Raw genomic sequence first — 20,761 nt, 5'->3', positions numbered from 1 at the left:
AGGACAGGGACACTCGAACCAGTCCTATCCTTGGACTCTGACCTAGGATACCTATAACATGGGAGGCACTGAACTACGGATTGGAGAGGTGATAAACAGGAGTAATATGAATTTCCTGAGATGAAGACTCTTACAGTCTAACAGAATAAGAGTGTGTCCTAAGATGGAGCAGGAATTAGCAGGCAATGGGTCAGGTTCAAAAGGAAAGCAAGGTTTGAGAGGGGTGGTAGATCATTAAAGGTCAAGGTAGACGGAAGGTCAGAATCTAGTTAGAAGCTTGAGGAAGCAGAAATTCTAAAGAGATCTTGGACATGACCTGAAAGACTATTTGTACTCTGCTTTCTTTCGAACTCTCAATTCTGTCTGGGTACCTAGGTTATAGAAACTTAGTAATGGAAGGCAGAAGACATAAGAAGGATATAGGTAGGTCTGTCCTCCTTCAGTTGGTACACACGTGCTCTAATTAAGAGAGACAGAGCATGTGAATGTGGCACAGGTGACTATTTTTTGGTCTACAACTTCTTTTCAATGAAAGCCAAGGTTTATACATTCAGGGTGATGTGCTATGTGGATAGCATCTATCTATGCAAAGGAATTGGAGATTAGGAGGTTAGGATTAAAACAAGGACATGTACTCCATGTCCTCAAATTAAATGGCCATTGTAGAAGCAGTCTAATAACTTTCTGTTACCATTCAATATTCTTTTCTATTTCTTATTGGCAATATCCCCCAAGTCAGAGCTATGCAGTAAGCCTTCCAAATTCCTTAAGTCTGAATATTCTATGAAGTTAAGCATGAGTGTCTATTATATAAAATAACTCAAGTATTATTGTAAGATTTCCTTTTACGAATAAATCTTTCACGAATTTTTTTTCTTCCAGAGGAAATTAACGTATATCATCATGCATGGAAGTTATTCTCTTCTAAGAGTGACAATGTTATTTGCAATAAAATTTAAAATTTACCTTTACAGAGATAATGGCAGTGCCCTTTTAAATGAACATACGCATATACCAGGACTTGCACCTGTCATTGTTGCCATGGAAATGGTTCCAAAACATAAGATGCGATTCTATTATTGAGGCAGTATAGTTACCTAAATGAATTTTAATGAAATTGTAATAGCAAAAAAATAATTTTATGGAGGCTTCTAAATTATTTAGTAAAGTTTGCAACTAAAATCTGACTAAAACCACACAGTGGTACCCTTCATCTAAAAAGGAAACAGCAGTCAGTGAATGCCAAGCATACACAAGGGAACACACAGAAGGGTTATTTAAAGATTAACAGAGCACCCAAATGCTAGCTCTTTAATGTTTACCTTTAACATTGACCATTTAGATCATTATTCCTATTGTTGGTTAAGCATATTTCAGCATTAGCTGTCTGGGAGGTATAAACTGAGCTCACTGAGTTATCTGGAGATTTCTTCCTAGTTTCGGTCATTTTTAGGCTCTCTGTTGCTATGAGGTAAACAGATTTACAGCTATAATATTTTCGAGTTGAGAAACCTAAGGGACATCTATTCAAGCCCCTTACTTTACAGATGAGGGAACCAAGTTCTAAAAAAGTAAATGATTTGTCCAAGGTACAAAAGGAGATATGGCCAGACTAGAATTCAAGTCCCTGATTCTTCTCTCCACACACAATTGCTGTGCTGCCTTGTGAATTACAGTCCTCCTCCTGGTGCATTCTTTTGTGAAGGGAAGAAGTCAAGTTCTGAAATTGCGTATCTGGACTTCATTGTCCATTTGTATCTTCAAAGAAGCTAATTTGCTTAGTGAAACACAATTTTAACTCCTTCCTTAAGAATATGTATCTCCTTACTAAATATATTGATTGCATGAGGATTACTACTTTGTACCTTGGAAACTGAACTAATACCTCAATGTAATACAAGAAGATAAAGTTTTCTTAATTTGTAATCATCGCTTCGCCTCTTCTGTACTCTGAAATCATGTGAATCAAATTTCACAGTTGGCTCATAATAATCAACTGTGAAACCAGTATTCACCTCCGAGTCAAGAGTTGGGAAACACATCGATGGGCTTAATTTTTATAACTATCTTATGATGGTTGGGACAGTAGTACATTATGTTGAGCACATAGTTATGGCATTATAGTGGGGGAAAGAAAGCCCTCATTGTCATAAATTATGACTGGGAAGTGGGTACTTGAAGAGACTGAAAGTCCTTATTATGTAACTCTCGTTGAGGGTTGATGGTGTGGCAGTCTTGGTGTCAAGTCTCTGGCACAGCTGAGGACTCCCCAGGCTCTAAGAGGTCCCCGAGACAGTGTGTCATACAGCGATGCTAGGTGGAAAATACTCTCACTGATCAAGATGTGATTGTTTTGGCTTTCTCTGGGTTAAGCTTTTGGCACTTGAACTGGACCCAGTACAACACCACATCTGGGAAATGACATTATTTGGATTGGTAAGTGGACTTTTGAATTGAACTTCACTGTAGTAGTAAAGAAGGAAAAAATTCCCACCATGAATGTGCATTATGAACACTTTTTTGCATAAATTTACAGATATATAAGATATGTGAAGTTATATAAATCTACATTACTAGACTAATTCATTCCATAAATATTTATTGAGCATTTACTAAGTACCAGGCATGTTGTTCCAATATGTACACACACACACACGCACACACACACACACACACACACACCCGTGTGTGTGTGTGTGTGTGTGTGTGTGCGTGTGTGTGTGTTGTTGTGTGTTACTTTTAAAATAGAGATAATGAATTCCTTCCTCATAGGTACTAAAAGACAGTAGGAATAAAGCACTTGGGGTATAGTAGGCTGTCATAAATATTAGTTCCGTTTACACCTCTTCTTTGCCACCTTCCAGTTTCACATATGAATAACCTTTCTGTCCTTCCAAATTCTGCAAACTACCCTCAACATGACAGAAAAGGAAGAATGTGAAGGTAGTCTATTGCAGATCCAATTCAGAGCCTGTGACACCCATGCTCAACTCTCTACTTTTACAGAAGTACCTCACAGACTCTGAGAGTATCTTGTCTCCTTTCATATCTAGTAAGGACTGGGAGCTTTTGCATCATAAACATCTGTAAATTTGTCCAAATCCAGTGAGGCTAGACAAATAGGTAGGTGTAGGTATTTTTTTCTGATTGTAAAATTAATATATTTGGAATGAAAGATATAAAAAATAAAATAGAATGGAATAATTCTGTATAATTTCACAATTCAATCAATGTTCTACTTAACAGTTTCATCTATTTCCTATAGCCTGCTATTGACTTTGGGGCAGACTCTCAAGAAATGAATATAATGAAACTATGAGGTCTCAACTTTGACTAAATATATTGTTATATACAGCAGAAATGCTTTATGACTTCCTTAAGCGGTGAAAGACATGTGTGTGTGTGTGTATGTGATAGAGAGAGTATATGAGAATATTTAGAAGAAATGAATCCACTAGAATTTCACTGCAAGCCAGAACTGAAAACATTAAAGATGTTTGAATAGGATTGTCTAGTTCTTTGTAATTATCATTTTAGAAAACAAACTAAAACATAAGGGTAAAAAAATCTACATTGTATTTCATATTTGCAAATAAAGCTATTTCATCCATGGTGAAATTGCTTTGTGTAATTTATAATCTCATTTTTGTCCTGGATTCTCCCATCATGCTGCCTATGTTTATGTAGCTTCTCCCTGTGGCATGTGCTCCGAGCAGAAAAGGGTATAATTATAAATCTCCATCCACTAGCAAAACAATGGTTGCACACAGCAACTCAACTCTGCCTTTGTGAAGCCCTACATAGGAAATATAATGGTGTGGTTACTGTTTTGAATGTCAAAGGCCTAAAAATGTTTGGAAAACAGCTGCCACTGGTTCTTTGCATCAAGCACCTCTTCCAACATTTACTCATGGTCTCACTTCATCTGTCCTATCAACAGCAAATCGAGGAGCAGAGATTTTAAGATAACGTGCCTACAATTAGTCAATAATAGCAGAAGATGAAGAGGAATACAACCGTGACATGTTTCAAGCTTTCTAGGCTTGCTTAGGAAAAAAAAAAAAAAAGAACTAGATTTGTGTCTTTGAGCAAAGTTAGCCAGATTGGAAAGACAAACGTGAAATGCAGAGTATACTTTGTGCCATCTGCATTTTTATAAAAGCCAAGCTATTGCAGCTCTGCTCTTTATTCTATGGTTATTAAGATTACTTTCCTAAACCTGGGACCTTTGAAGAGATACATAATGTAATTATAACAAATCATTCATTCATTCCTTCAACAAACATGGATACAAGTGCCTACTGAATGTCAGTGAGAGCGAGACAAATGACACTGAAGACTCATTTCACAGCCCTTAGTTTCTACATAAATTAGCTCTGATGCTTTGGACAGTAAGGATATTTAGATTTGAATACCCAAATCTTTAGACTAAGCTAACTTAGTACTTACTGGAGTTATTTTCCACCCATGAAAAAAAAGCAGAACAATTTCTCAGGTCTAAATTCAATATTTAAAAAATAGTGGCATTATGGCTTTAGGGTTGGTTTTACCTGTTTTAGACTAAGAAATCCATTCAAAATGGAGTACTACAGTTATTTTGAAGGATATTGCCTTTCTCCTTTGTGATAGATTGACCTGTGCTCTCAAAAGTATATTCACAGTGAAAAAGGCATCAACTCTGCTGCACATTTATAGTTAAGTCTATTTTTTTGTTTCCTGACAGATAAAATATTCAAGTGGGGGAAGAATTTCACATGACTGCTCTAGTGCCTCCCTCTGCTGAGTCTAAATGTTGGATAAACAAATATCATTTTTAACACCTTGAGGGGGACACTTGAATCAGAAAAGTAGGTAGAATGGGGACAGCTAGCAGGCAGATTGTGACATTTCTGAGTAATTAGGGAGTGCAGAGGGTTCTCGAGTTGGAGGTCCCAGTCTTCATCAGCTGCCCCCCCCGATATGAAAAATGAACATTTGAGCAATTTAATGGAAAGCGCTGTGAAAACACAGCTGCAGACATTACATTCCAACTAGATTGCTTCCTCTAAGCTTTCCTATGTAGAAATTTTGAAACGTTCCAGACCTCACTAGGGGGTTAGAAAGTAAGTAGAAGCTCTGGGCTGTTGGATTTAGCAATGGGAGGATGGGAGGCGGGTGAGGAGAAAGTCAATGCAAATGAAAGGGCCACAGGCTCACCACCTTGATTTACTGAGCATCTACTACGTGAGAGTCTTGTTCTGAGCACTTCACGTCTATTATCTCTTTCATTTTCTAACAACCTTAAGGTAATGTCAGCCTTTCCTGCCAACCTGTGAAGCCTGGGCTGGGAGTTGTCCAATGACTTTTCCTGTATAATCTCACCCGAAGGGAAGACGTTACTCTGATTTTTCCACCTCATGTTTTCCCCTGGCAACTGCTATGAGAGAATGTTGTTTTTGGAGCCGAGTAGGCAAGTGTTATACATGATATGAAAAACCAAAAAAAAAAAAAAAAAAATCTGACACAAAGCACTAGTCAATTTCAGCCTGTTGATGAATGATCGGAACCCTTTCCTACTGCCGGATATTTTTAAATGAAGAGAGTCTGCCTCAATTTGCAGCTGGGCTTTTGCTCTGTGTGGGATACTGTTCCACCCAGCCTCTGGAAAATCAGTAAAGAGGATCAGTCACACTGTGGAGCAGCCACGGGGGTCACTCTTGAAATCCAGAGGCTTCTTCCTACCACGGAAAGAGTTGCTAGAGTCCCAGCATGAGCCTGTGGGTTTGTTTAACAAAGGGAAAGAATGTCTGGAGGATAAAACTCTGCACTCATTCCCTGGAAAATGTATGCTGTATATATTGGCCAAGTGATAAGGATTCTAGTAAATCAAAGACCACTTGACTATTTACAGTGTTCAAAGGTAGCTTCCTGGCTCTTGAAAGAGTTATATAAATGGCTATGTTAAAAATAGGCAACCAATATAATTGAGCAACCTGAAATGGGCCATGATTCGCACCATATGGTAAGATCATAAAAAAAAATTAAAAGAAGAGAAATTCAGTATAAATTGAGAATCATTTTCACTCCAGTTGACACAGTCTTATGGACATAGAAGAGGACTGGAAGGCTATGCTCCATGCTGTTCCATGTACAGATTCCTCCCCCGATATGACACCCATCTTAGTTTGGAGGGCACACCTGATACCTCTGATACCCCTTTCCAGCTCCCAACACATACTAACTAGTCACAATACGTGTCTGTAAATTAAAAAATGTGTTCAAGGCATTTTTTCCCTCATGATAAAATTCACAGTAAAAGGCCAAAGGTCCACCTGGGAAGAAGAATGTGCAAATCTAAAGTAGATTAGTGGGGTTTTCTCAGGACAGAGTGCTTGGGAGGACGATTTAGCAAGCATGTGCTGCCTGTTTGCTTCTTCCTGGAAAAGAACCATTGATGTACAGACCCACTTGAACAACCTAATTTAGCAGAAGAAACGAAACCAAACTAGACATGTCCTTGCATTCACATTTTCATTTGGTTTCATCTTACTTATCAAGTTGACTCATTAAAAAAAATAATTGCTGCTCTCTTATGATGCGTATTGTGATAAAAACACAAACAAAAGGTTTTCAAATCATGCCAAATTCCTCCAATTAGACATCATATCTAGTTTCTAAACTACAATAATCTTATATATTCTTATATAATATTATATATAACTATGTATTATTCTCAGAGAGATGTTGAATGACTTAAATATATTACCTGATTTTATTCCACAAAACCTACTTTATGAATGAGGAAATGGATGTTTATGGAGGTCAAGCAACATGTTCAAGGTTACACAACTAGTAGGTAGCTGAGCCAGGACTCTATAGATCTGTCTCAGTAGCCTACGATTTTAATCATTAGGCTATATGACCTATCTTAGACTGGTTTATAAAATAGCTATTCAATTAATCTCTCTTCTTTTAAGAGTTTCAGCAGATTTTAAGTGCTTTTCCTGGCTAGGCAATAACTTACATTTTCAGCTGTACACATACAAGTTCAAACAAAGACACACAACACAAAATAAAAAACTAAAGCAAAAACGTGCTCCAGATAGAGACATTATAGTTGCACTTCTTGGTTATGGGTGGTTACACCTAGGCTACGAGCACATGATACATAGCTTTCCAGATTTTGCTTTAGAGACATGTTCTGAACAGCGGAAACTTGAAATATTTAGACCATGATCTTGACTCCACCGAAGAATGCCTGCTTTTATTGGGTTTACCCTGTAATTGTGCAACTTTTGGCCAGAGTCAAATAGGGCAAAAAAATGTTCTCCTTGGGTTTTACTTAGTATAGTTCATTGTAAATGTTTCCGGCCAGTCCCCAAGACAGATTTTCTTCACTGCAGTTCTTCCTTGAGTTTCATTCAGCAGAACCTCATAAGAGCAGCATAGCCCATGCATTGGGGTGGTTAATCTGCTCCAGTCCTGGAGCCTTTAAGATCTACCAGTTGAGTGTGTTGTATTTCCAACACTGCCCTCCAAACAGACCGTTTATAAGGAAAGTCATTGCTACTTTACTCATTTCAGAAGGTGGTTGGTTAATGCATATTGCTTTGATATGCTTTCACACTAAGGCTGTTCATGGGAGGCTTGCATTCTCTTGAACACACAATTTTTAAAACTCTATTTGTTCATGGGCTTCTATATTGACACCTCAGAGGAAAATTTTTACATTTATTTTTAATTACGTCACTTTTAAGAAAAACAGTCAGATGATCAAACATAGTCTAGTCACCAGTGCCTGGCACAGCTTGTGCTCTAACAGGTTTCTGTTTTTTTAAAAAAAAAAAAAAAAAAAGAACATTTTCCATTACTACCTCAGATTCTTCTACAGTTCCCCATACTTCCTAAAATGTAATATCTGAAGTGTGGGAAACAATCATTCTAATGTGAAAACATGCTGGAGTGGAAAGGCCAATGTGGCCCTCTTTCTGGGCAGAATTGGTGAGTTGATGCCTTAGAATTGACTCTTAACTCTGTTAAGGCTTTTCCAAGCACAGGGCACTGCCTTTCTGCAGCCTGCAATGGAGAAGCCCACTGCCCCCAGAGCATGACAGGTACAGGCCAGGTGCAGTGCTTAGCTTAGGCCCACCACAGCCCTGGCTCCCAGATTCCAGGTTAGGTCAAATCCAGAGGGGACTTGTTTCACTTCACTTGTCACATGATTGGAAAGGCTTAATCTCAGAATGTGGAAGAAGCCTGACTGAAGCAACTTTAGAACACAGCAAAGGAGTGTGTGTGTGTGTGTTTGTAGAGACAGGCATAAGCCATGGATTTTACTAATGTGATTATTTAAATAAACTCTCCCATATGCTAGAGTGCCAGATGGTGCCACAAAAATGAGCGAGGAAAAGGCTCAGGGCATATATGTCACATTAGCTGCGCTGGCCTACATTTAAATGACAAACATTTTAAGCACTCCAGGTTATAGCAGTTTTATTTTCTTATATAATATAATAGAAAACACAAATTTACACATAGAATTCTAATAAAAATGCATAAATAATTAGATTTTACAAGAGAAAAGGACCTCAGGGATTATCTTCTCTAGCCCTTATTTTAAAGAGGAGGTCAAGGGTTAAACCAAAAAGCATAGAAGTTGAGTGACTTGCAAAAAAGTCTTACAAGTAATCAATGCCAGAACTATAATTAGAATATAGGTTCTCTGCACGTTCAATGCTATTTCCACTACTACTTCTAATAGAGTCAAAAATAAACTTATGTCAGCTGTGCTCAATTTTCAATAAAATGTTACAACAATATTTTATAAGTGTGAGTTCCCTGACCTCAAACTTGATTGAAGGTAGTGGGTCTGAGTCCCTTAAAACAAATGGCTTGATTTTTTTTTTATCTTAGTTCTCTATCACACCAAAAATATATATAGCACTTTTAGAAATCACATTCCAAGGAACAAATAAATAAAATTTTAAATGTTTTTAATGACATAAGGCATAGTAAGAGAACTAAATGTTCTAGACTGTGGGTTATAAATAGAGCACCATCTCTAAAGAGCATTTTTTCCATAGTCATTTGAAATTGTGAATTTAGTTTCCCTATTGAGGCTTTATTGGGGGAGAGAATAAAAATCAGGTTTTGTTTTTTTTTTTCCCCTCTAGGTTTAACAACCTATATTCAAATTTCCTTTGAGTGATATATAGTTTGGGCATAAATGGATAGGTGTTTATAGCCAATTTTAGACTGAAGGTAGGACCACTGGCTATTGATGGGTATCTAGTTCTAATCTTTAGAACCTTAGGTCATTTCTGGTTTTGATGGGGGTTGTATTATTTGTCTATTCGTTGTAAGGTAACCTTTAGGCCATAAGCAATTTCAAAACAAATGAACAAAGAAATCTATACCCAATGATGTCTTTTACTTTGATTCAGCATCACCAAGGGCAAAATAGATTTTTATTTGTTGGGACAGTCAGTGAAAACAGGATGACTAGCAGCAGGGTTGAAGATGGGATTGGCCTACTAATTGTTGCAGGATTGTGTCCTGGGGTCCTTTGTATCATGCTGCAGTTCTTTCTAGGAAATAGACAAAAGATGAAAACCAACTTCCACAAAACTCCATTGTTCTGGAGATGAAATGATGGCTCCTGGAAAATTTTCTTCGTCATGCTATAAACAGTTGAATTTTTTTTTTTAAATAAAACAATGTTGAAGGAGCCCAAACTAAGATCTGTATTACTATGTAGAAAAGTTAAACAGATCAATTATTTTGGTGCTGAACCTCTCAGAGCTGCCATTAGCTCATGAGAAATGTCTCTGTTATGATATTTATCAAATGGGAAATAGCTTTATTGATCTATATATAAATGTCTATCCATTTTGAAAATAGATATTCTCAAAACCTTTTGAAATAAGTAGAGCACTGGTTGCAAAAACTTAAGTACATTTACTTGAGATAAATGCTAAAAAACCCAAACAATGTGTCCCGTTACATCAAAGGTTTTCAAAATTCAGGCTCAGTACTGTTCATTTGCATAATTCACCATGTCCCATAATATTTTCATAACCCTTAGTGCTTCTCAAATGGGTGGAGGGCCTGGGTCTTACCCTGCCACTGTCTCCAAGATGGTGGTGAGAGAGAGGCGTTTCTTTTCTACTCGTTCCTACTCTCCTACTACTAAGTACTACTCTAGATGATTTCTCCAAAAATATTAAGCTTTTAAAAACTTGGCTTTTAAAATTTTTTTTACTTAAAGTCAGGGTGAATATTACCATTGTTTTGAATAACTGCAATGCATTTTTCACGTTGTAGGTAGTAAAAATTGCCAAATAATCATTTAAATACTTTGAGTATGAACAAATATATTATGTGACTCAAAATGCTTCCTGGTCTGATTATCTACCCAGACCTTATTTAAGACAAGGAAGGGTGGTGACTTCACTGGAAATGACTCACTGGTATTTAATTTGTAGATTTTAGTTTAAAAAAAGTATTTTGATAAGTAGCGATAGTTGTTTCAAAGAAAGGTGTCGCAACTGTATTAAGAAGTAAACGTCCAAATCTATTGCTCTAGTTATCTCTTCTCAAAATCTGTGTGTGTGTGTGTGTGTGTGTGACAGCTTTCAAGTAATTCAAACCAAGCCATTGTTCTGTACCCTAATTTAACAACCTAGTAAACAATCCCTTAACTACAGTTGTGAAAGGGACATTGTGAGGAATATTAAAACGTGTTATCAGAATAAAAATCATTTGGAAATACAGAAATTTGTTTCTTAAGTATTATTTTATTATTTTTTGGGAGGGAAGAGAAATTTAATATAGTGTAAGGAGATTACAATTTTGGAGTTAGGCTGAGTTAAAATTCTTGCTTTACCACCATGTGACAATTTACTTAACATCTTTGAGGCTCGGTTTCTTAATCTAGAAAATGAGAATAATGTATGCATTACAAAGGGATTATAAGTACTAATTGGACAAAACAATCTAAGACCTTGGCAAATAATAGGTACTTAACATTACCACTATCAGTAAAATCAGTGATTATTAACTGGTACTTTATAATAAAAAAATGATCTGAACAGATTTTCAACATACATATTCCCTGGTCACGTGACAAGGGAATCTAAGTCCAGAGTGGGACTTGTGTGTTTGGAGAAAGCTCCCCAGATCATTCTGATGTACCCTTCTGGTAAAGATAATTGGTCTAGTTAATGTCAATCTTTTCAATAGGCGTACTTAGGGAATATGATTTGGTTGTCATTGCAATGATCTGCTACTGAAGTAACTTTCTCTTAGTCAAGAGCACCACTATGGTTCAAGTCTCTCTGTGGCCCATGTGTAATTTGGCATTTGGGGACAAATGAGATGTTCTCCTAGAGTATTTCAGCATAATATAGCTGACATAATTTAAGTATATTTACCTGCAAAAATGTGCCTACGGCTGTCCAGTAGTTCCACTGATTGGGTCATAAAACTAAAGGAGGTAAGAGTTTGATCCTCACTCTGGCTTTTGAGTTTTCTCTGTTTCATGGTCCCCTGCCCCTCGAGCTACCATGTGACGGCATTGGGCAGGAGAGTGTGTACCAATTGATAGAAGCTACTGAAATTATTGGAAAGAGTTAAATATTAGCAAGCTTTAATAAAGAAATGTTTTATTAGGTAATCATTTTGAAGTTTTATTTTTAAGAACCCCTAAAATATTGGATATCTGAATAGGATATTGCTAAAATAACTAGAGTGTGAAATGATTCTTTTTTAAAAATTAAAAAAAAAAAATCTCTCTAGAAAAAATTCGGTGTGTGAAGTAGATAAGCTTTGGACAAAGGGAAAACCAAACCTGCTAGTCAGAGATACAAAAAATATCTACCTCTACCTAATGTTGCCAAGGAGACTGTATAAACAAACAAGGAAAAGTGGCTGGCTGGCAATAAGGCTAATGTGGAAAACCTCTTCATTGTTGTGTGGCATGCTTCTTTTCAGAAGAGCAGAAAGAGGTGGCAGGCAGAGAGAGAAAAACAAAATAGATTTTTAGAAGAATAGAAGAGTCTTTCTTCCAAAGAGGGCCATCTGAATTCCTGAGAGATGAACCAAACCAACCCAGGCCAATGTCTTGGTAAAACACTTAGAAATAAAGTTTAGAAACCCTATGCATTGTCTCACAATTCCATTAATACTTTATCCTTGAACTTTGATAAACTGTGTGTGGAAATAGTCTCATAGGAGATCTTTTCATTCAGACATTTAGCCTATGTTGACTTTGTACTCCCAGGCAGTGCCTGAAAGTTGGGGGAAGATGATGAGCAACTGAGTCTGCCTAACTGAGGTCACTATTTAATAAGTAGATACACACACAAGTAAGACTTACATCTCTTTACTCTTTTAGAAGTATATCTAATCCAAGCATGTATCCAAATGCAATGATTTTCCTTTCACTAGTTTCATTTGCTCAACACATACAGGGCATTATAGATAAATGTAGTGGAATTACAAGTAATCCAATTCCTCAAGATGTTTCTAGTGTGTGGTATAAAAAATGTTCTCATTATAAATTTAGTGAGAAAAAAATTTGTGTTTTTACACCACTATATATGCAGTATGATTACAAATCTGTAAAACTCTTTAGCAAACAAATAAACAGTGGTCATTAATGATGGATATAAAAACTGTGGATCATTTTTTTCCTTTTTATTTTCATCTTCCAATTTTCTATAATATGCCTGTATATATTCACATTATAGTTTATTCATGTGAATCTGGTTTCAGATGTTGAACTTTGCAGTTTATTCGTTTACAGAGTTTGAGACAGACATAATTAAGTTTGAGAAAACCAAGACACAAAACAGCTCTTTCTAAATTTGTAAGTTTGTTTGTGTGTGTGTGTTTTTTTTTAAAGAAAATGCCTGTTTTCATGCGTTTCTTCAAATCTATCATCATAGAAGTTGCTTGTTTTGAAGGGTTATACAATAAGATTGCAAACCAGCTCTTATTTCATTAAAAGGTTTTCACTTAATTAGAAGGCAAATGTTAAAACTGGTAGTAATATGTTGAAAGAAAAAAGAGTTCTTTCCAATTGGTAAGTCATCAATAGATTAAAAACAGATTGGGGTCTTAAGTCACTTCCCTACATTGTAAGGGTCAAAAAGAACACCACTTTGTAAGAAGGCAGCCAACACTCTGTGCTCAGAGTTGGCATGTTGAATTAATAACACACCCTTTTCTATCAAACTGATCCTGATCTGAGTTGTTAAACATGCTTTTTTTCTTTGCAGGCTGTTAGAATGCTTCATCAAATGACCTCTTTAGAAAGGTCATTGGAAAACATGAAGCTAAATGCAGCATAGAATTATTGTTTGGAACTCTCAAAAACATAATTTTCTTTAAATAGTTTAAAATTTTACTTGCTTTTTTAAATTCCAAATTTCCCTCCAGAAAATTGTCAAGTTACAGTCTGCAAGGTAATGCCACACTAATGACGTCAAGTCAGTCTGAATAGTTGGCAAATTTATCAGATCTACCAAATTCTCAGGAGACAGTGAACTGCCAACATATTGGTATCCGTTCATTTTCACAAGATTGACAGGCTCATTAGGGTAATATTGACATCTCCACTTGAGAGCTCATACTGTGCAATTGTTAATTTTGCATATGTTAATGAGGAGACAATTATATCACAGAGTGAACATTTGGGCTGATGTGCAAGGCACCACTTAATTATAAGAACAGTATGAAATTGAGTGCTGTCATTGATTCTTCCATTCCTTCCACCTTGTCTCTTTCTAACTTCTATTTCTTCGTAGATTTCCCTCCTCTGCTTTTTTTCCTCCTCTTTCCTTCCTTCCTAATAAATGTCAGATTTTTTTTTTTTTGATGCCATCTCTCTATGGCTGCACTTGAAAGAATTCTTTCCTCTTAGTTGTTGGTTGACATCTGCAAATGTGACAGAATTTTAATATGACAAACAACGAGGAATTAAAAAACTGAAATTAAATAGTGTCTCTTCTCTCCCCCACCTCCATGGTGGAAATGATGATATCCTCACCATCTGCACTCTAGCAGGCTGTGAGTGGGCAGAAAACCAGCTGGAGAGGCAGCCATGGCAGAGATCCAGATCCTCAGCTTCTGGGAGGTCCTAGAGCCCACGATGGCTCTAGTTATTGGACTATCTCTTGTCATGTACTTTCAAAGGGGCAATGTAAACCATTTTTCCAAGCTATTTCGTATAAAGAGGATCTCTACTAAGGAGGCTCATGTGCAGTAGGGGATAGCATTCTGGACTGGGTGTTAGGGAACCTCGGTCCTTCGGGTCCTTTTTTTTTTTTCTAAAGTGAGAGCTTCCAGCTTAAAATTCCATGACTCCATTATGGAAAATATGTGCAAAATTAAGAGAAGAAGGGGATGTCTCTTTTGCCTTGGTTGGCAAACTATGTTAACTATGTTAACAGCAGACTATCACTGCACTCCCAAAACATGTCTAAGGGGCAAGTTTATGCCTAAGAAGATGGTGGCAATAACTCCATTTCGTGCCTTCAGTGGCACCACCTTTGTGTCCAAGTGTGTATCAGAACTGAAATTAAGGCCATGGCGAACTGGAAGAACAGGGCTGACAGGCCCTGGGAGCTGTTCCTGGTGCCATGCTGGAACTCCGAAATCCAAGAGAGGCCACGAAATGGGTAACCACAATGGGGCGCTAAGTCTGTCATGAAAAACATATATACATTTATACATATATAAATACTCTATAGATTACATATATAGTATATATGTATACATAGATATATATTCATAATTCTCAGTTTGAATCTTATAGTCTTTATAATCTTTTTAGTTGCATTTTAGCTAAGGGCATGGTGAACCTGCAGATCTTAGCTAATTTTACATGAACTCTAGTGTACTACAGAGGCTTCCTAACACACCAGCACACTTCCATATATTTCAGAAAACCTGCTTAAATATACCACAGGGAATTATCTTTTAAACAAGTTCTCAACATGCAGCTCCTAAACAGATGATGGCATTTGACTATGTCCCATTCACTTATCAGCTACTGGTGGAAAATTAGATGGGCCCAAACCTAATTTAAATGAGACCCCTGTAAGAAAAATCAATGACAATTATGGATGAGCTCTTTCTGCAACTTTTCCTTCTTTTTTTGACCCTCCTCACTGGCAGCCTAGTTCATGGCTGGAACATCATCAGTGAGGTCTCAGAGAAAGGAACATGATTACAGAGATAGCCACTATTTCCAAGAGTATATCAGGCATGGCGAAGCACATTATGTCAACACTCCCCCTGTGACAATCCAGTTTTTATTGGAGTTAATTAAAGCAATTAATTCCCTTCTCTTTCAAAGCTGGGTGATTACATAAATAGATAATTTTCCAACCCATACCCATAAGGCAAGTGATTTCTCTGCACTGCCCTCAGTGTGCCAAAGAACCTCACCAAACTAAATTATCCTTTTTCTTTATATAACCTTTCAGAAATTCTCCATCAACCTTTTCTGCTTTGTTTTCCTATCTGGTCAGATGCCAGAAACACATCCCCACATGAATGCAGGACTCCAAGGTTTATTAAGCCTTTTCACACAGCAAAGGTCAGTGATGCCGAGTCTGTGGCCCAGTGACAGGAGTAGAAAGGAAGGCCGAGAATGGCATGTGCACACCCTGGCAGTCACCGCCGAGGGCTCTGCTACAACAATTTACTAGTGTGGGTGATGCTGACAATAATTAGGCAAACAGGATGCCAAACAATTGTAAGAAAAGCTGTCAAACATTTTGTGTTATTATCCCCTGCACAGGCCTGTGATTTATCATCACAGAAAAAGCACATTAAAAAAAATAATCTCTAAACAGTGACATTTTGTTCAAATTCTGCCCCTCGGCTTCCCTGATTGCCTGCAGAGTGACGTCTCGTGTCGGATGTAATGCTCAGTCACTTGTTCCCTCATTAATCGAGCGGGTCTCTAGGATGGGTGCTAGCCACTGTCAGGAGAGGTGGCGTGCCAGAGGCGGGGACAGAGAGTACCTCTGGACACATGGGAAGCCACTTGCCTTCAGACACATGAAGTAAAATAACTGACATTCTTATTCCCTTCTTAGATTCTTAGTCACATCGGCCCTCAAACTTGAAATATGGTCTTCTGCACCAAGGCTCCTGCCCATGACGTCATCCCTCTCCACCAAGGCCCTTTTTGAGGTTCTGGCCTTGGTTAAAGTGTATTTTAAGGGCTTTGATCTTTTCGGTGTAAAATCAAATTTTCTGATGATGTCTCCAATGGCTGTAAGTGAACCAGAAGGAAAAAGCAATGGAAACGATACTTTTCCAATCCAATTTCTTTAGAGTTTGGCCCGGTTCTATGGATAAACTCTTATAAATTGAGGGAAGTACTGCAAGGGGACATCCTTTCAGGGATTATCGAGCCAACGAGATGGATGTAGGTTGTTAATATTACTACTTTGTATAACGTCCATAGGCAATCTCTGATTTAGACGTCTGGATTTCAAAGTGTTGAAGTGGCCCCTAAAGGTCATATGATCTACCTTTTCAACTTTTGAGAGAAATCCTGTGTATGATTTTCCTGGTTGATGTTCTGAGCTGGAATGCTTCCAAAAATGGGGATGAGGCAGCCCTCTCAGTACAAACACCTGGCTTTATATGGAATCTAAAAGCCCTAAGGTTTGGATCTTCACTGTCTTCAATCGCCCTTCCCACTCCTGTCCCAACATCAACATCCACTTAACAGAGGGAGTCCCTACCCTCTAGATATTGCTGTGTTTGAAGAGCCATTTCTTTCTTGTAAAAGCTTCTTCCCACTCCTTTATTCACCCTCTTTTCAATCTTTAAACCCACCAGAGAAACTTTTCTTTTCATGATCTTTTGTTAGAGTTTGGTCAGTAACTGAGTATCATCAATATAATAAACGCTCATTTTATTTAGGTAGATTTCAGTTTTTAGAAACATGTAGTAGTCATTTTACTCAAAATATATGTTAACACAAAGAGTAAATGAGCTCTAATTTCCTATCGACCATGTATCTTCTTCTGCCGACCTTTTTGCAAGGCATTCAATACCTACGTGCTGACTGATGGCTGCCCAAAGGACCCTCTCACTAGATTAAGCCCAAACTGATGATACTTAGACTTTTCCCAACCATCTTTCCTAACAAAATGTATGTGTCCTATGTCTCATACCTAAGAAACTTGACAGTGAATTCCGTGGACTAATTTAAACCAGGGTGTTAACAGCTTATATCTGAACACTTTAATGTACTGCAACTCAACTAACATTTACGCATAAACAGTGACTCATTTCTTTAGCCCAAGAAAAGCAAACAGAGATTCAATATTCTCATTCTCTCCCTCTCTCTCCCCCTTCCATATATACATATACATATCTATCTATCTATCTATCTATCTATCTATCTATCTATCTATATCTATATCTATATCTATATATATCTATATATATCCTATGTCCTCCCCAGTGCCCTTCATCTCCTGTGTTGTCCTGTGTCCTCCTCATCCTTCTCGGCTCTACCCTGGGGTTCCAGGAAGGTATGCTTCCCATCTTGCCCTGCTAACCATGGTTTATGTAACAGAAAAATAAAGATATGTGGTGACAAAGGAAAAAAAAAAAACTGTTTTTCAAGGACAAACCATAAGGGAGGACCAGGTAAGGGAGGTGCGGAGCTTCCTGATAACCCATCTCAGTTACAAAATGAACAACTCAAAGGTCTAGAGTCTTTGGAAGCAAGTCCATGGTGTCGACTTTGAAGATAAAGAACAGTTTCTGCACCAACCTCATCAAACCAATTTTTAAAACTCTTTTGTCCCATGGGCTTTCAACCTACTCTGATTGACCTGAGGCTGATCAGAAACAGAAGCATTAGTGGTAGGGACCAAAATAAATAAACTTCCTTTTAGAATTTTTCTCTCTTTCCAAAGCTGCTGATTGAAAAAATTCAAAGACATTTAAATTTATATCAGTTATACCCACAGTCACTGGAGGCAAGACAATATGATTTTATGCTTCCAGTAAAGCAGAATCTGAAATAACTTTGGGTTCCTTTCAACCCAACTGTGACACAACCTACTGAAATACAATCTTTCTTTTCTGAGAGAAGTGTTTTATTTGTTTGTTTGTTTTGTTTGTTTTGTTTTAGATCTCCCACATGTAACCACAATCCACAGTCTCTGGCTCATTTTACATATCTGGGCCTTTAAGTCAAGAAAACTAGACATACAGTTTTCTCTGTCATAATCAGACCTAAGGGTATGTGGCAGACATTTCAGAATTCAATTTTTTGAAGACCGAATTTGTTTCCACCCCCAAAGTAAAAGGGGTGAAATTATTCAATGTAGCCACAACTGGGAATACAGTCTGGCAAAGAGACAGGAAGGAAGAGACATGGAAGGAAGGACTCCTATAAATTTTTCTTTACAGTCTAAATATATTGAACACATGAAGATAGCGATAGAATCAGGTCAAAATGGCTCTTGCTGTGCGTTGGGAAATCCTGGCTATGTGCATCTTCTGTGGTAGAAAGGCAGGCCGTTCTATCACCCTAACTGGAAGGCCAGTCTGGAGCGTGCTCAATGGCTGTGTCAAGATCAATTACCCACAAGTCCCTGTGGAACCCCTCTTCTGTAGGAAACAGGGGAAACCCGGGCCATCAGTATTCTGCACACGCACTAACACCTTGTGTTTGCAGAGGCAATCATTTTTCAGCTCCTTTCAGATTCTATTTGTTCATCATTTTCCCCCTTGGCTGGAAAGGTTTCTCCTTCCTACTAGGCAGGGCCACCGATCTAACAGAATGTATTAGAAACTGCTCTGTTGGTATTTTGCTGGAGTTCTACTGGGGTGGAAGTGCTCAAAGAAAATGTGATAAAAATTTTAGGGTGTTTTAGGTGACTTCACTTTCAAGATCTTACTTGGCTGACTCGATTTCCTGCTTTCAGAGATGTAGGCAATGCAAATTTGAGAGAGGAGGTCTCGCAGAGCCTGAAAATGAAGCAGCTTTTACATCGGCCACTCAGTGGAGAAAAATCCCATGCTTGCCTGGATGTCAAGGTACTATATTTTCATTTGTGTGCAAGTGTGAATGAACGATTTAAAGAGGAAAGTGTGAGAGTGGGCACTGCATAGCAAAGCATCTCAGCCTTTGCCCTGATTTTTTCAATAAGTACAAACATTTTCTTCTGTCTTCCTGTCTAAGACAAGAAGAAGATGATTACAGGGTAGATACAGAGGAAGGTTTTAGATAGATAAGAGGTTACTTTATTACTCTTATCAAATTTACAATTTCGTCTTCCTTTGTCTAGTGTCTCCTTCGTGCTTGCTCCATAAATAAACTGTCAACTCCATAGAGACGGAGAACATGTCTCCTCTGTTCATTACTATATTGTCAATACCTACCACAGTTTTTGGTACACCGCAACAAGACAGATAACTTTGTCTCCTTTAAAGCAATGGTTCCCATTCTTCTCCAAGTGAGAAGGTAGTACAGATTTTTCTGAGGCTTGATGATGACCAAAGCCAGTGGTGGGATGATTAGCTGCTAACATGGTCTTTGATTCATTGGTAATTCCAGCAATATCTGACTTGGATATCAAATGGATAAAATTCTAACATTTCCTAGTACATATTGGTGTCCCGGTTTATAAACCATTTTTTTAAGCCATAAAAGAGAAACACTAACTATGCCTTTTTTAAAAAGACAAGTATAATAGCATCCATTTATTCATTCAAAAAAAATTTTTTTAGCCCCCACATTGTGCCAGGAGCTCTTTTTGATTTATGGTGAATATGGCAGATGGGTTGCTCACGGAATTTTCACTCTAGTAATGTATATATGATTGGAACTCGTGGACAGATAGTCCAAAACAGCAGTTCTTGGTCAAAATTGCTCTAAACAAATGATATGGATACCATGAGAGACTAGCTAAAATTTTGATTGTATTTAGTTCTCCTGCCGCCTCTCTTACCAACTAAGTTGGTAGAGGAAGAGGTGTATCTGGAAGCACAGAATGAAACAGCAAAGAGGTACCCGGATCAGTGCAGTAACAACCGTTCTTAGAAAATGGCCCTCCTGTAATTCCCAAGAAAACAAGGCATGCAAGCATTGAAATGGCTTCATGATATGGCCACGTCATCTATAAAGTGATTCCATGATGTAAATATCCCTTCAATGAATGATCTAAAGTTTGAACAACCTATAGAGCAGGGTCAAACATAGGCTGGAGTCAGTTAATTAGGATAATTTAAGTCATGGATCCACTATTTGCTGGCTGATTCATGAGAAAGGTATTTAACGTTTCTAAACATCAGTTTCATCTGTAGAGTGGTTCTAATAATGCCTAAGTTATAGCATTGTTGTGAATACAAATAAAGTAATACAGTACATTGTTAGCATGGTAATTTGACACATAATAATAGCTGATTAAGTGTTATGTAATAATTGTTATTCGACAGAGGTAGAGCATACATTTCATTAATGACTATTGATCAAACATTCAGAGGAAAGTGGTACACATAATTTTCAGGTAAGAAAATTGAGGATAAATGAGATAGAACATTAATACTTTCAGTGCTTCTGGGCACAGGAAAGGATTATACCTCACATGTCCCTTGAAGCTAGATGTGGCTATGCGACTTGCTTTGGCTAATGAAATATAAGTGAGAGTGGCATGTGTTGTTTTGGGAAGCCTTTTAAGCCATTCTCCTTCCCTGTGCTACCACAAACAGTGATGTTCCAAAGGCAGATTGTCCA

General features: G+C 37.6%; 1 protein-coding gene and 1 long non-coding RNA gene across 18 annotated transcripts in view; both read right to left on the bottom strand.

The window, feature by feature from the left end:
- SLC8A1 (solute carrier family 8 member A1) overlaps positions 1-20,761 on the bottom strand; it is a 352,258-nt gene that overhangs the window by 120,390 nt on the left and 211,107 nt on the right. The window lies entirely within an intron of this gene.
- LOC120621741 (uncharacterized) lies at positions 2,703-19,418 on the bottom strand. Its single transcript, XR_005658285.1, has 3 exons — positions 19,408-19,418; positions 10,158-10,161; positions 2,703-6,566 (listed from the first exon to the last, which is right to left on the bottom strand). It is a non-coding gene; the product is annotated as an uncharacterized LOC120621741 (long non-coding RNA).

The sequence above is a fragment of the Pteropus medius genome, unplaced genomic scaffold (genome assembly GCF_902729225.1).
Source record: "Pteropus medius unplaced genomic scaffold, Ma_sr-lr_union100, whole genome shotgun sequence".
In the NCBI taxonomy this organism is placed as follows: domain Eukaryota; kingdom Metazoa; phylum Chordata; class Mammalia; order Chiroptera; family Pteropodidae; genus Pteropus; species Pteropus medius.
The sequence above is the reverse complement of the archived record's forward strand: the minus strand, read 5'-3'. Positions and strand labels throughout refer to the sequence as shown.